Source organism: Rhincodon typus, chromosome 25 (assembly GCF_021869965.1).
Source record: "Rhincodon typus isolate 14 chromosome 25, sRhiTyp1.1, whole genome shotgun sequence".
In the NCBI taxonomy this organism is placed as follows: domain Eukaryota; kingdom Metazoa; phylum Chordata; class Chondrichthyes; order Orectolobiformes; family Rhincodontidae; genus Rhincodon; species Rhincodon typus.
This window is the reverse complement of record NC_063356.1, coordinates 44,859,472-44,876,395: the sequence shown is the minus strand read 5'-3', so window position 1 is coordinate 44,876,395 and position 16,924 is coordinate 44,859,472.

The window sequence follows — 16,924 nt, the reverse complement described above, 5'->3', positions numbered from 1 at the left end:
TCCAAAGTGAAATGAATGTACCTGTCAAACCATACTTTGTTTTGCCCATTTTCCAGTCTCTGTCTGAAGGCCTTTCAAAAACTTTCCTGAAATCATTTTCCCTGAACTCTTTTGCAGAACTCCTGTCACAATCTACAAGGCACATGTCAGGAATGAGGTGGATTTATTCTGCATCATCCATTTTTGATCGAACTCCCTCAGCTCTGACAGCAAAGTCGGATACCCTTTTCTTCCTATATTTATTGTCTGGGGGAATACGTTGTACAGCAATGAATGTGCCAATTTCTCTGTCACCCTTTTATCCATTAATCATTTCAACCTTTTGGTGCATCGCTGCCCTTCCCACTTGTTTCTTCACATACAATTAGTTTAGTGCACCACTGGATACAGAAAAGAATACTTTCAAAATCTCAATGATTCGTGATATGCTAACAGATTACTGACAGTGCTTTTGCTGACAGATCAGTTCATACCTTTCCTGTCTAATCCTTCTCCACACACTTTATTAAAGATTTTGCTGTGACCTGAGGAAAATATACTTTCACACAACGTATTGCTTGTCACCCAAGGATCATGGTGTTGGCTGCTTGCACGGAATTTATCCCTGAGCTGATGTTCATGTTGTTTTTCATCAGTCCAGGTTCTGACACAGCTATCATGCTGTAAGCAACATTCACTTCCCTGTCTGGTTCACTCACAATCACTCACAGCCCTTATAAACTTGCCCTACTTTCTTTTTTCTTCTGCTCAATGCACTGTAAGTCGCATTTTCATGAATATTGTCTCGTGAAGTTCCAAGCTTCTAAATTTTGTGAGAATCTCAGGCATTCTGTGAACATTCAAAGGATATCAGAGATAACACGGTGTAGAGCTGGATGAACACAGCAGGCCAAGCAGCATCAGAGGAGCAGGAAAGCTGACGTTTAGGTTCGAGACCCTTCTTCAGAAAAAATTCAAAGGATATCCATCATTTTGTGAATTTAAACAAAAATCTCAGGCTGCAGTAGAGCAATAAAATAAATAAGTTCAGCATTAAATAGAGGGCAGGAAAAAATTGTAGCTGTAAGAGCTGCTCAATTTTTTGAGATAGCACAGTGTGGAGCTGGAGGAACACAGCAGACTAGGCAGCATCAGACCCTGGCCTGCTGTGTTCCTCCAGCTCCACACTGTGTTATCTCAGACTCCAGCATCAGCAGTTCTTACAATCGCTCAATTTTTTTAGGTATTTTCAGTCCTGGAGCTGAGTTCCCCAACTGTTTGGAGCAGTAATTACTGTTTTAAACACTGTTACATTGTTTTGGAACTTTGGAATAAAACAGAGCAAAACAGCAGCACATTAAAACAGGAGGAAGAGAGAGCAAACAGGGACCACATGGGAAATGAAAAGAACAGAGCAGTAAACCTGCACAGCTATGTGACCAGGCAGTGACTGTCTCTGCTGGTTAGTTTCAAATATCTCTGGACATCGGAGTTCGTTCGAAGAAAAATAAGCAATCAATGAAAATCTCAGCTGACCTTGAAGACAACTGTGTTGGGGAGCTGTCTTTTTGCACTGTACAGAACATTGTTTCGGCCCTTTTGGAAGACTACTTTCACTTCTGTTCCCCTGCTGTATGAAGGATGTCATAAAACTTGAAAGGGTTCTGAAAAGATTTACAAGGATGTTGCCATAGATGGGGGTTTTGAACTATTTTGAACTATTGGGAGAGGTTAAATAGCCGAGGGCTATTTTCCCTGGAGCATTGGAGGCTGAGGGGTGACCTTATACAAGTTTATAAAATCGGGGATGGAGCCAGTAAAGGTGAGTGTAGGTGGGGAGTTAGGGAGGAGATAGGTCAGTCCAGGGAGGACAGACAGGTCACGGGGGCGGGATGAGGTTCGTAGGTAGGAGATGGGGGTGGGCTTGAGGTGGGAGGAGGGGATAGGTGGGAGGAAGGACAGGTTTAGGGAGGCGGGGACGAGTTGGGCTGGTTTTGGGATGCAGTAGGGGGAGGGGAGATTTTGAAGCTTGTGAAGTCCACATTAATAGCATTGGACTGCAGGGTTCCCAAGTGGAATATGAGTTGCTGTTCCTGCAACGTTCGGGTGGCATTGTTGTGGCACTGCACTGCAGGAACCAATGGTATCAATGTGGATTTCACAAGATTCAAAATCTCCCCTCCCCCTACCGCATCCCATTCCTATTGCACCTTGCAATAGGGAGGATGTTATTAAACTGGAAAGAGTGCAGGAGAAATTAACAAGGGTGTTGCCAGGACTCAAGGGACTGAGTTATAGAGAGAGGTTGGACAAGCTAAGACTTTTTTCTTTAGGGTGTCGGAGACTGAGGTGGGATGTTGTAGAAGTGTATAAGGTCATGAGAGGTGGACAGGATGAATGCACTCAGTCTTTTTGCCAGGGTTGGGGAATCAAGAATTAGAGGGCATCAGTTTAAGGTAAGAGGGGAAAGAAGACATGGGAACCTGAGGGGCATCATTTTTTACACAGAGGGTGGTTCACATATGGAATGAGCTGCTAGCGGAGGTGGTTGAGGCGGGTACGTTAACAACATTTAAAAGGCATTTTGTCAAATACATGGATAGGAAAGGTTTAGAAAGATATGGGCCAAGTGCAGAGAAATGGGTTTAGTGTGGATGGACTTTTCGGTTGGCATGTGCCAGTTTAGGCTGAAGGGCAAATCTCTGTGTTGTAGGACTCTATGACTCTATGACTGAAAATAGATAATGTTGTGAAGAGGACATAAAGTGGCTCCAACGAAATTCAGATTGGCTACATGAACGGGCAAGGGTACGGGAAATGGAGCATAATGTGTGGAATCTGAGATGGTCGAATTTAGCAGGATGAACAAAACGAGCAGCAGATTATCTAAATGCTGAGAGGCTGCAGGATACTGAGAGGCAGATAGAGCTGAGTGTCCTTGTACAAAAGGTAAATGTGCAGGGACAGTGCATAATTATGGAACAATGTTAGAATAATATTTGCAAGGATCGTGTCCTCTTTCAGTTGTTTCAGCGGCGGGAGTCCGGGTGGAAGTGCGAGGGCAGCCTGGGAAGGTAAGCTTTTCGATTATAAAAGTCTTACCTCGCGTGACTGCGGCCTTCAGTTGTTTCAGCTGCGGGAGTCTGGGTGAAAGCGTGAGGGCAGCCTGGGAAGGTAAGCTTTCACCCGATAAATTTGGGAGTTAACTAATACCCAAGACACTACACGCGTAGTGTCTCCCACCCTTCCACCTCCTCTAACCTAATAATAACGACTAAGTGTGGTGAGCAGGTAAGCTATTTGCATTGTTTTTCCTCATCTCTTTGTTATCTTTCGGGGTGGTCACCTAGACGCCAAATCCTCTGGGAGCGGGTCGGAAGGCAAAGCCGGAGTCTGTTTGAGTATATAACAGAGTAAACTTACTGGTGCAGCGAACACTGCAAAACTAAAAAAAACTGATTAACTTTAAATAATTAACTAAGTAGAGATGGCAGGCCAGGTGATGTGTTGTAGCTGTATGATGTGAGAGCTAGCTGATCCCATTGAGAATGGCAGTAATCACATCTGCAACAAGTGTTGGCTGCTTGAGGAGCTCCGGCTCAAAATTGATGAGCTGGAATCCGAACTCCAAACACTGCAGCACATCCGGGAGGGGGAGAAATACCTGGATGCTGTGTTCCAGGAGGCAGTCACACCTGGTAGATTAACTAATGTTAATTTGATCGGCGGGCAGGGACAGCAGTGTGTGACTGCGAGTGAGGCAGGTAGGGGGACCCTGCAGACAGGAACACAGGAGCCGCAGCCCTTGACATTGTCCCACAGGTATGAGGCACTTGCTCCCTGCGTGGATGAGGAACAGGGCTGCAGGAAGGATGAGTCAACTGGCCATGGCACCATGGTTCAGGAAGCCATTCAAGAGCGGGGAGCAAAAAGACAGATTGTAGTTGTAGGGGATTCCATTATCAGGGGGATAGACAGTAGCCTTTGTGAGCAGGACAGAGAATCCCGCATGGTGTGTTGCCTGGCCGGTGCCAGGGTGCGAGACACCTCTGACCGGCTTGAGAGGATACTAGAGAGGGAGGGGGAGGATCCAGTTGTTGTGGTCCACGTAGGTACCAACAACATAGGCAGGACTAGGAAAAAAGACCTGTTTCAGGATTATGAAAAGCTAGGAACAAAATTAAAAAACAGGTCCTCAAGGATCATAATCTCTGGATTTCTGCCCGAGCCACGTGCAAATTGGCATAGGGAGGCGAAGATCAGGGAAGTAAACACGTGGCTAAAAGAGTGGTGTGGGAAAAAGGGTTTTCTTTTCATGGGGCACTGGCATCAGTTCTGGGACAGGAGGGATCTATACCGCTGGGATGGGCTCCACCTGAACTGGGCCGGGTCCAGTGTTCTGGCGAAAAGGGTAAACGGGGTGGTTAATAGGATTTTAAACTAGTAAGTAGGGGAGAAGGGAGAAGTGAGCGTAGAGGGAGAATAACAATTAATGTAAGGCAAAGCAGCAGGTTAGCAGGTGACGAGGAAGCTTCAACTCCGTTGAAAATCAGGAAAAAAGTTACAGGGAAGGAGAACTCAAGAGCTGGTAGTAATGGTAATAGGACCCAAAAAGAAGGTGCAAAAACTGGCATTAGGGCACTTTATCTAAATGCTCGGAGCATTCGAAACAAGGTGGATGAGTTAACGGTGTAAATCATGGCAAATGGGTATGATTTCGTGGCCATTACAGAGACAGAGTAGTAAGGGCGTGGAATGCCCTGCCTGCAAAAGTAGCAGACTCGCCAACTTTAAGGGCATTTAAAGGGTCATTGGATAAACATATGGATGATAATGGAATAGTTTAGGTTAGATGGGCTTCAGATTGGTTTCACAGATCGGCGCAACATCGAGGGCCAAAGGGCCTGTACTGCGCTGTAATGTTCTATATTCTATGTTCTATGGTTACAGGATGGTCATGACTGGGAGTTAAATATCCAGGGGTATCAAACTGTTCGGAAGGACAGACAGGAAGGTAAGGGAGGTGGTGTTGCTCTGATTTTTAAGGATGATATCAGGGCAGTAGTGAGAGATGATATAGGTTCTACTGAACAAAACGTTGAATCCATTTGGGTGGAAATTAGGAATAGCAGGGAGAAGAAGTCACTGACAGGTGTGGTCTATAGGCCACCAAATAACGACACCGTGGTGGGGCGGGCAATAAACATAGAAACAGCTAATGCATGTAAAAATGGTACAGCAATTATCATGGGGGATTTTAATCTACATATCGATTGGTCAAACCGGGTCAGTCATGGCAGCCTTGAGGAGGGGTTCATAGAATGCATCCACAATAATTCCCTTGAACAATATGTAATGGGACCTATGAGGGAGCAAGCTATCCTAGATCTAGTCCTGTGTAATGAGACAGGAGTAATTAATGATCTCACAGTTCGGGATCCTCTTGGAAGGAGCGATTACAGTATGGTCGAATTTAAAATACAGATGGAGCATGAGAAGGTTAAATCCAGTACCTATGTCCTGTGCTTAAACAAAGGAGACTATGAAGGAATGAGGAAGGAGTTAGCTAAGGCAGAATGGGAGCAAAAACTTTATGGTGGGTCAATTGAGGAACGGTGGAGGACTTTCAAAACAATTTTTCACAGTGCTCAGCAGAAGTATATTCCAGTAATAAGGAAGAACTGTAGGAAAAGAGAGAGCCAGCCATGCATGTCGAAGGAAATAAAGGAAAGTATCGGATTGAAAAAAAACACATACAAAAAAGCAAAGAGTAGTGGGAAACTAGTAGACTGGGAAATCTTTAAAGGCCAACAGAAAGCCACAATAAAATTTATAAAGAAAAGTAGGATAGATTATGAGAGTAAACTAGCTCAGAATATAAAAACAGGCAGCAAAAGTTTCGATAAATATGTAAATCGTAAATGAATGGAGAAGGTGAACATTTGTCCTTCAGAGGATGAGAAGGCCAATTTAATAACTGCGAATGACGGAATAGCCGAGACATTAAACAGTTATTTCGTGTCGGTCTTCACAGTGGAAGACACAAATAACATGCCGAAAACTAATGGCAAGAAGGTTATAGCAGGTGAGGACCTAGAAACTATCATTATCACTAAGGAGGCAGTGCTGGGCAAGCTAATGGGGCTAAAGGTAGACAAGTCTCCTGGCCCTGATGAAATGCATCCCAGGGAACTAAAAGAGGTGATGGGGGAAATAGCAAATGCACTAGTAATTATTTACCAAAATTCACTGGACTCTGGGGTGGTTCCTGCAGATTGGAAAACAGCCAATGTGATGCCACTGTTTAAAAAAGGAAGTGGACAAAAAGCAGGTAACTGTAGGCCAGTTAGCTTAACTTCGGTAGTGGGGAAAATGCTTGAATCTATCATTAAGGAAGAAATAGCAAGACATCTGGATATAAATTGTCCCATTAGGAACACCCAGCATGGGTTCATGAAGGGTAGGTCATGTTTAACTAATTTGGTGGAATTCTTTGAGGACATTACTTGCATGGTGGACAATGGGGAACCTGTGCTTGTGGTGTATCTGGATTTCCAGAAGGCATTTGACAAGGTGCCACACCAAAGGCTGCTACATAAGATAAAGTTGCACGGTATTACAGGTAATGTATTGGCATGGATAGAGGATTGGTTGACCAGTAGAAAGCAAAGAGTAGGGGTAAATGGGTGTTTTTCTGGTTGGCGGTCAGTGGCTAGTGGTGTGTCTCAGGGATCAGTGTTGGGACGACAATTGTTTACAATTTACATAGATGATTTGGAGTTGGGGACTAAGTGTGGTGTGTCAAAACTTGCAGATGACACTGAGGTGAGTGGTGGAGCAAAGTGTGCAGAAGACACTGAAAGGCTGCAGAGGGATACAGATAGTCTAAGTGAGTGGGCAAAGGTCTGGCAGATGGAGTACAATGTTGATAAGTGTGAGGTCATCCATTTTGGTAGGAATAACAGCAAAATGGACTATGTTTTAAATGGTAAAAAATTGCAGCACGCTGCTGTGTAAAGGGACTTGGGTGTCCTTGTGCATGAATCGCTGAAGGTGGGATGCAGGTGCAGCAGGTGGTTAAAAAGGCAAATGGAATTTTGTCTGCCATTGCTCGAGGGATGGAGTTTAAAAACAGGGAGGCTATGCTGCAGTTGTATAGGGTCCTGGTGAGGCCACACCTGGAATACTGTGTGCAGTTTGGTCTCCTTACTTGAGAAGAGATATACTAGCACTGGAGGGGGTGCAGAGGAGATTCACTCAGTTGATTCCAGAGTTGAGAGGGTTGGATTATGAGGAGAGACTGAGTAGACTGGGATTATACTCATTGAAATTCAGAAGAATGAGGGGAGATCTTATCGAAACATACAAGATTACGAAGGGAATAGATAAAGCGGAGGCAGGGAGATTGTTTCCGTTAGCAGGTGAAACTAGGACTATAGGGCATTGCCTCAAACTAAAGGGAAGCAGATGTAGGACTGAGGTCAGGAGGAACTTCTTCACCCAAAGGATTGTGAATCTGTGGAATTCCCTGCCCAGTGAAGCGGTTGAAGCTACCTCACTGAATGTTTTTAAGGCAAGGCTAGATAAATTTTTGAACAGTAAGGGAATTAAGGGTTATGGTGAGTGGGTGGGTAAGTGGAGCTGAGTCTCAAAGATCAGCCATGATCTTAGTAAATGGCGGGGCAGGCTCCAGGGGCCGGATGGCCTACTCCTGCTCCTTGTTCTTATGTTCTTATGTTGTCATCACACTGTATGTGACAGAAATGGCAGCTTATGATCCTTTGGAATGGGGACGCTTCTGGAATGGTAAGTGTAGTCGATGGTAACCGTGATGTAGAGGTGCCAGTGTTGGATTGGTGTGGACAAAGCCAGAAGACACATGACACCAGGTTATAGTTCAACAGGTTGATTTGAAATCACAAGCTGTTTTAGCACTGCTCCTTTGTCAATGACTTCACCTGATGAAAGAACAGCGCTCTGAAAGCTTGTGATTTCTGTCAGTGTTGGCTATCTTTGAGAGACACATGATGACTCACAGCTAAGCTGTCCATCTAGGCCTGCACAAAATGGCTGACAGGTAGTTACACAGAATTAAAAGCCTGCTTCAGTGAGACCCAATGGTACCTTTGAGAAAGGGTTATTCTGAGGCAAGAGGGAGCCTTGCACAAATGACAGCTGCAAGAAGATTTGTTAGAGACAGTGTTTTGAGAATCCTCCAAGGACAGAACCGAGTCAGTTAGGACAAGGGGTGTAAATCATCCCAGAAGACAGTCAGCCGACCTCATCATGCAGCTGTGAAAACAGCAGGTAAAGGTATTTTGCAGCAACTAGTTGGTTCTTTGAAATTATTCACCATATGAAGAAATATGTTCTCGTTAAAGGTTTGTCAGATAATGAGAGACAGATTTCAATACACATATATCACAAAATGCAAAGATCACTGAGAGCATTTAGGGGAAAAGATTCAAATATAGATGTGGAAGTTAATTAGTGTCAGGAAGCTTTTCTTTATCACTATAGGAATGCCTGGTGTACCCTGTAAGAAACAAAAGTGCTCGCAACTCATTCGCCAAAGAGTGCGAACAGTCGGGGTAGTTATAAATCTTAATGTACAACTAACTTTACAATAGAAGTTAATATTACAAATCTTATAGCAGTTACGATGAATCAGCTGTCTTTTGTATTTTTTATATGTAATTAGGACAGTGGGAAAATGTAAGAGGCGTAACAGACTTTGATAAAGACAACAATTGAATACAATGAACAACAGAAGTCAAACAGTCCTTCGAGATAAGCAAAACTGGGACATATCCAAATAAGTACAGCCTTTTTTGAATCTGTATTAGATCATTACTAATTAACCCATTCTGCTTGACTTGGAATAGATGGAGGTAATTTTTTTAAGAAATTGGAGACACTGAATGCTGAACCTGTTTGCAAACTTTCAATTTTGCAGCACAGTGATGGATGGGGCACCCTCAACCCATCAAGCCATTCATCAATAACACACTCAGTGTTGGGGAAGTATTGTGGAAACATTGAAACTAATTGGGCATTACGAATTCCAAAACATAAAAATTGTTTGTAACTTTGAGGAAATAAAGCAAGTTTGAATTAGGATAAATATACAAAGAGACATCAAACATCCACAATGAGTTGTCAAGTTGTCAATGTACTGGAAAGCAGACCTCAGACGTAGACCTATACGACATTTGACCTATTGGCTTGGAACAGTGCAAAAACACAGTTTAAATGATAAGACGCTGACACATCATCCATTAAGAAACTGACCTTAAAGCAACAAAAGTAGTTTTAGTGAAAGGGGATGGGAAACAGAATCTGATGAACATTAGAGCTGTATTGTTTCATCCCATAAAACTACAGCTAAGTGGGGTGCTCGCATGTGGAAGTAGTGCCACTCTGTGATAAAATCATTCACAAAACTGGCAAATTAAAGAAGCAAATTGAAGAAGTATCCTCAAGATGGAAACAGATAAAGAGAGCTGGAGAAATTTTGAGGACATGTATGAAGTTATTTCATCGCAACTGGGAGAGGTGATCTGTAGATAGAGAACTGCAGGATAAAAAAAAACACTCAAATTAACGAAACTGAATCTGGAATATACAAATGATATAAATACTTTAATGTAACAAAACTGTAGGCAATATTCTGGTCACCTCAGTGAGGTGGCATTATTAGAAATGAAGAAAAAAGTTCCTGTTAAAAGAATAATACAAATCTTCAGATGAATAAACTATTGCAGAATGTTTGTAGAAAATGACAGTCAACTCGTTGGATCCCTGCAAGATGTTACAAAAGAGGGAGTGATCAAGCTCAGAGAGAATTGAATGGAGACCTGAGCAAGGGATTGCCTTTGTTGAAATCAAACAGACACTGGCCTCTGCAGCAGCACGAGGACGCCCTGATTTGAAAAAGCCCTTTCACCTCTTTTGCAGTGAAAGCAAAGGCAATCAGTCTGCAGGAGTGTTACAGGGATGTGGAGATAAGTTCATACCTATGGGATTCTGCTCGGGCAAAATGGATCCGTTCATGATGGGACAACACTCATGTGATCGAGCTATCCAATATGCTACCTGGGCACTAATGAGATCCTCCCCCATGAAACAACTGGGGAGGGTGATATTACATTCCCCACACAGTATAGTCCAGCTATTCGAAGCTGGTGAACTGAGAGGTGTTACAGACACTCAGTGAGTCAAATGGGAAGCCCCACTGTTGCCAGGAGGCATGCACCTGGTAGTGGTTAAAGACAACAGAGAGAACGCAGCAAGCTCTATGAATCAGGAAGGAGACACACATGGAGCAGGAAGAAGAGAGACAGTAACAAGTTAAGGAGAAGCCATTAGAGGGGCCAGATGGGAAATGCACGTATTGCCAAGCTGCTGGTGGGAAAGGACAAAGGGTTAACATCTACTCAGCCAGAAGATATACCTTTGGTGTAGTCCACGACTACATGATGGCATGGGCAAGACAAGGTTATGTTACCTTGAGTGGTAGTGTAATTCAGCATAAGACCCCAAGTCAAGGACCTAGCGGCTGCAGTGAATAAACCAAAAAAGACTGCATTAATTAAAATTAAAGCACACACAAGGATACAGACACCAGAGCAGAGAGGGAACAACTATGCAGGCAGCACAACAACAGCAATGTTAGAACAGGAAGTGATAACGGTAGCAGCTGTGAAAAAGCAAGAAGCCAAAGATGATGAATGGAACATTGTAAGGTTACAAGCAGCAGCTAGTTTAGAAGAAAGATTAGAACGGAAAAAGGGCGGGACAGCATTGGGAGCAGATGATATTTGGAGGAAGGAAGGTCAGGTGGTACCTCCCACATTTTGCCAACAGACCATATGTAATGTTTAACATGGACTAGGGAGGGATAAAGTGATTCTGCAAATATCTAATTGCTGGTGGAGGAAAGGAATAGGAAGAGACATACTGCATTTTGCCAGAAATGCATTAAAATCAAAATGAACCATCTGTCCTGTCCATGGGGACCATGGGAACACATCCAAATGGACTTTATAGGACAACTCCCAGAAAGTCAGAATAAGAAATTCTGTCTGGTCATGTTTGCCCAGTTTACCCGATGGGTAGAAGCTTTCCCCGCAAAGGACTCTACTCCAACCTCGGTGGCAAAAACTTTGGCAGCTGAAATAATCCCCAGGTTGGGGCGGGAGTCTTCCCCTACAACTGGACTCAGACCAAGGGACCCACTTCACAGGGAAGTGCCTGAGGGAAGCATGTAAACTCTTGGGAATAACACAAAAGTATCATATCCCCTACCATCCACAGAGCTCGGGTATGGGACAGAGAATGAATAGAACGCTTAATGATGCTCTGAGCAAGGTAATGGACTCTATCCCTACCAGCCATTTTGATGGCCCAGGCAGCAATGCCTTCGAGGCCCACTGGACCAACACTAAAGAACAAAGAACAATACAGCACAGGGATCTATATCCCTCTATTCCTTTTGTCCTCATGTATTCATCCAGGTGCTTCTTGAATGCTGCTTTTGTACCTGCTTCCATCACCTCCTCTGACAACATGTTCCAGGCACATATACCCTTTGTGTGAAAAGCCTAACTCACACAGTTCTTTTAAAATTCATGCTTTGCACCTTGAACCTGTGTCCCCTGGTAAATGATCACTCCACCCTAGGAAAATCCTTCATACTTTCCACTCTATGCCAATCTCAATCTTGTAAACTGCTGCTGGTCACCTCTCAACCTCCTGAGTTCAATTGAAAACAAATCAAATCTTGTCCAACCTTTCTTCAAAGGTAAAATCCCCCATACCAGGCAACATCCTGGTAAACCTTTTCTGTAAACTCTCCAAAGAATCCATATCCTTCTATTAGTGTGAAGATCAGAACTGTATGAAATATACCGAGTGTGGCTTCAGTAAAGTTCTGCAAAGCTGCAGCATAACTTCCATATCGTTATACTCAATGACCCTTCCAATGTAGGTAAGCATGCCATAGGTCTTTTTTACTGCCTTATCCACCTCTGGTGCCACCTTAAGTGATCTGTGGACCTGCACACCCAGATCCCTGTGCATATCAATAGTCCAAAAGGTTCTGCCATTCACTGTATTACTTCCACCTGTACTAGACCTTCCAAAATGCATCACCTCACATTTGTCAGGATTAAACTCCATCTGACATTTCTCTGCCCTTGTCTCCAACTGATCTATATCCTGCTGGATCCTCTGACAATCTTCCTCACTATCTGTAACTCGACCAATTTTTGTATCATCTGCAAACTTGCTAATTGGAACAGTTACCTTTTTCTCCAATTCATTGATATAGACCCATGAACAGTACAGATCTCAGCACTGATCCCTGTGAAACACCTCTAGTCACAAATCTCCATTCCGAAAAGCATCCTTCCCCACTACCCTCTGTCTCCTATGACTAAGCCAGTTCTGCATCCCGCTTGCCAACTCTCCCCTGATACCATGTGACTTCACCGAATGTACCAGTCTGCCATGAGGGACCTTGTCAAATGCTTTACTAAAATCCATGCAGACAATACCAACCACTTTTCCCTCATCAACCATCTTCATAACCTCCTCAAAAAACTTGATCAAGTTAGTGAGGCACAACCTCCCCCGTATAATACCACACTGTCTATTGCGAATAAATCCATTTGCTTCCACATGTATATCAGTCTTGTCCCTGAGAATCTTTTTTAATAATTTCTCTTCCACCGATGTGAGACTCACAGGTCTATAATTTCCAGGATGATCCTTGCTATCCTTCTTGAACAATGGGACAACATTGGCTACTCTCCAGGCCTCTCGGACCTCACCTGTGTCCAAAGAGGATACAAAGACGTTTGTCACTGCTCCAACAATTTGTTCTCTTGCCTCCCTCAATATTCTGTGATAGATCCCATCAGGACCCAGGAACTTATCTACCTTAATACTTTTTAAAATAGACAACAGCAACTTGGTTTACAGACTCGACACTCCTTTCCCTGAGATCATCTTCCACCAATTCCTTCCCTTAGGTGAATACCAACACAAAGTATTCAGGGGTTAGGAATGACCTCCCTCTTCTGGCTCCACACTTGGATTTGCCTCTTTGTCCTTGAGTGGACCAACCCTTTCTCTGGCTACCCTCTTGTTTCTAAACATGTACAAAAAGCCTTAGGATTCTCCTTAATCCTATTTGCTAACTTTTCATGATCCCTTTTAGCTTTTCTAAATTCCTTGTTTAAGTTCTTTCCTACTTTCTTTGATATACTTTGTTACTTGCTGATTATAGTGTGAGACTCAGGAGTTCATTTCATTTAACCACTCCTTTATAACAGATTGAGGGTGAGAGGCAGGTTATACCACTTTTCACACTTCTTTTAACAGATTGTAGGGTGAAGCGAGCCTCTCTGAGTGGTTTCGTTTCAGTTATCAGGATGGGGGGCAACCTCCGCTTCAGAACACACTGGGGGCTCGGGTCCAGGATCTGGCTGGTTTGTGTACGGGATCTGAACAGGTCTGAATGGGTTTGGTTAGATTTCATAACATTTTGGGTACAAAATGTCCCAAGAGACTTGGGGACTAGTGTCTGAGAAAACTTTAGTGAGAAGTGTAAATTCTGATAAATTTCTGTTGCTTGCTGTTGGTTAAATCAAAAGTGGGGAAATGGCTCTTAACATTGCTTAAGAGGTTTGGGGGGTTGAATACGCCTCCCAAATTTGCCAAGAAAGTTTAAAAAGACAGCAAATGGAGAAACCTTTCGAATTAGCAGACAGGCTAGAATTGATTCTAATTTGGAATAAGAGGAAAGCAGAAATTACAAAGGCATCAGTCAATCACTTATGTATACCAGAGAAACAGCAAATTTCATTGGGGTTAGAAAAAATAAATTGCAAATAAGACAACTGGAGTTAGAAAGTGAAATTAAAAGGCAGGAGTTAGAGAACAAAGATGAAGAAAGGGAAAGAAAAGCCAGGGCAGAAGAGAAAGAAAAGGAAGTGAAACAGTTTGAATTACGGTGATGAGCAGAGAAAAGGCAAAAAAGAAAAAAGAGAAAATTTGAACTTCGGAAGTTGAAAATTAGATAGGATAGCCAACTTAAATATGATGGAAATGAAGAAAGTAGATCGGCTTATTGCGGAGAAGGTTGATGGTAAGCAAACCCATCGTAGCCAAAGACCTGGTAGGGAGATATACAAATATGTCAAATCATCACCTAAATTTGATTTAAAAGATGCAGAAACCTTTCTATTTCCTTTGAGAAATTGGCTAAAAGGATGAATTGGCCAGAGACTGTGTGGATCGTGTTAATGCAGACCAATTTGGTGGGCAGGGCTAGTGAGGTGAATGTCGGGCTGTGAGAGGAGGTATCAGGAGACTGTCACAATGTAAAACAGGCTATTTTGAGTGCCCATAAATTGGGGACATAAACATCTCGACAACGGTTCAGAAATGCAAGAAAGGAACCAGGTCAGACGAACATTGAGTTTGAAAGAACTAAACAGAAGAACTTCGATAGATGGGTGAGAGCCTTAAAGACAGAAAAGACATATGAGGATCTTAGAGATGTTATTATGTTGCAGGAGTTTAAAAAACACACTTCCAGAAATTATAGGAACTCATGTTGAGAAACAGAAAGTTAAAATAGCAAGAGGAGCTGCAGAGATAGTGGATGAATACGCTTCAGTGCATATATTGAAATCTAGATTCTGACAGTAATTTCATTCAAAGAGGGATAGAAATTTGGAGAGAGGGAGATCATTCCATGAAAAACAAAAAGTAGATCACACTGGGAACAGTTTGCCACATGTGAAAACAGAAACCCAAGAAGGTGAAAAGGAGGTGAAAGACTCAGGTGTTTTAACTGCATTAAGGTGGGACAGAACAGCTGTATTAAGGGCGCCAATGGCAAAAAGGATGTGGTCGAAGAGGCTAAACCAGTGGGATTAGTTGAGGTAGTGAAGGAAATCCCAAGAGAAGTTGAGGAGCTGCAGGAGAGTGCATAGTCTAGTCTCGGACTGAAAAATAAGATAGTGCCCGATCTTTCCAAAGACTTCACCTGTGTGGGTGAGGTCTACTCAGGTAGAATAGGGAGATTAGGTAAAAAAGTTGACATAGTTAGAGATGTAGGAGCTGGTCAGTCTCTAATAGTAAGAAGCGAAAATATTTGCACTCCTTGTGAATTGTTGTCTGGGAGAGTGATAATCTGCAGAATAAGTGGAGAGAGAATGAATGTTCCTTGTGTAAGGTAAGGCTAGAAAGTCCAATCAAGACTGGGGAAGTGATCGTGAGAGTGATTGAAAGAGTGGCTTTTCCAGGAATACTGTTTGTTCTTGGAAATGATAGAACCCAAACAAAGGTGGCAGTGATGTCTATTGAAGCAGAAAGGTCGGAAGAAAACCAGGGAACTGAGGAATTAAAAGGAAAATACTCTGGATTTTTTCTGGACTGTGTTGTGATAAGGTCCCACAGCCATAAATTGAAACAAGAAGTGAAAGCAAAAGAGAAAGATGAAGGATTTTACTTCCAGTTTTCTGACACCCTGTTTGATGAAGGGAGAGGATCAGGCAGAAGTGTTTAGTTCTAAAAGACGAATGGAGTTACCACAAAAAGATGAGACAACAAAGAATTTATATCAGAAAGCCTGCTCTGAAAAAGAAATCTTATCACCTTAAGGATAAAATGCTAAGGCTGAAATGGAGACTTTGGCAGGTTAATGCAGATGAGAAATGAGCAGAAAATTAACAGATTGTGTTGGCAGTAGCATAGAGACAGGAATAATTGCGGGTAGCTCACAAATTACCTGCAGGAGGTCATCAAGGAGTGAGGCAGACTCAGGCTAAGATACAAAAGAATTTCCTTTGGCCTGGATGACATAAGGATGTGGTTGAATTTTGCCATACCTGTCATACATGTCAAATGGTAGGAAAGCCACAGGCAGGAATAAAACCAGCGCCTTTGAAGCTTGTGATGTCCACAGTGATATCATTAGGCTACAGGGCTCCCAAGCGAAATTTGAGATGCTGTTCCTGCAACCTTCGGGTGGCATTGTTGTGGCACTGCAGGAGGCCCAGGATGGACATGTCGTCTAAGGAGTGGGAGGAGGAGTTGAAATGGTTCGCGACTGGGAGGTTGTTTGTTGCGAACCATGCGTAGGTGTTCCACAAAGTGGTCCCCAAGCCTCCGTTTGGTTTCCCCGATGTAGAGAAGGCCACATTGGGAACAGCGGATACAGTATACCACATTAGCAGATGTGCAGGTGAATCTCTGTTTGATGTGGAAGGTCTTCTTGGGGCTTGGGATGGGGGTGAGGGGGGAGGTGTAGGGGCAGGTGTAGCACTTCCTGCGGTTCCAGGGAAAAGTGCCGGGTGTGGTGGGGCTGGTGGGGAGTGTGGAGCGGACAAGGGAGTCACAGAGAGAGTGGTCCCTTTGGAAAGCAGATAAGGGTGGGGAGGGTAAAATGTCTTTGGAGTGGGGTCAGATTGCAGATGGCGCAAGTGCCAGAGGATGATGCGTCGGATCCGGAGATTGTTGGGGTGGTACGTGAGAACGAGGGGGATCCTGTTTTGGTTGTTATTGCGGGGAGCGGTATGAGGGATGAGTTGCGGGAAATGCGGCCAAGGGTGTTTTCGACCACTGTCAGGGGGAAGTTGCGGTCATCGAACATAGAACATTACAGTGCAGTACAGGCCCTTCAACCCTCGATGTTGCGCCGACCTGTGAAACCAATCTGAAGCCCATCTAACCTAAACTATTCCATTATCATCCATATGTTTATCTAATGACCATTTAAATGCCCTTAAAGTTGGCGAGTCTACTATTTTTGCAGGCAGGGCATTCCACTCCCTTACTACTCTCTGAGTCAAGAACCTACCTCTGACATCTGTCCTATATCTATCACCCCTCAATTTAAAGCTATGTCCCCTCGTGCTAGCCATCACCATCC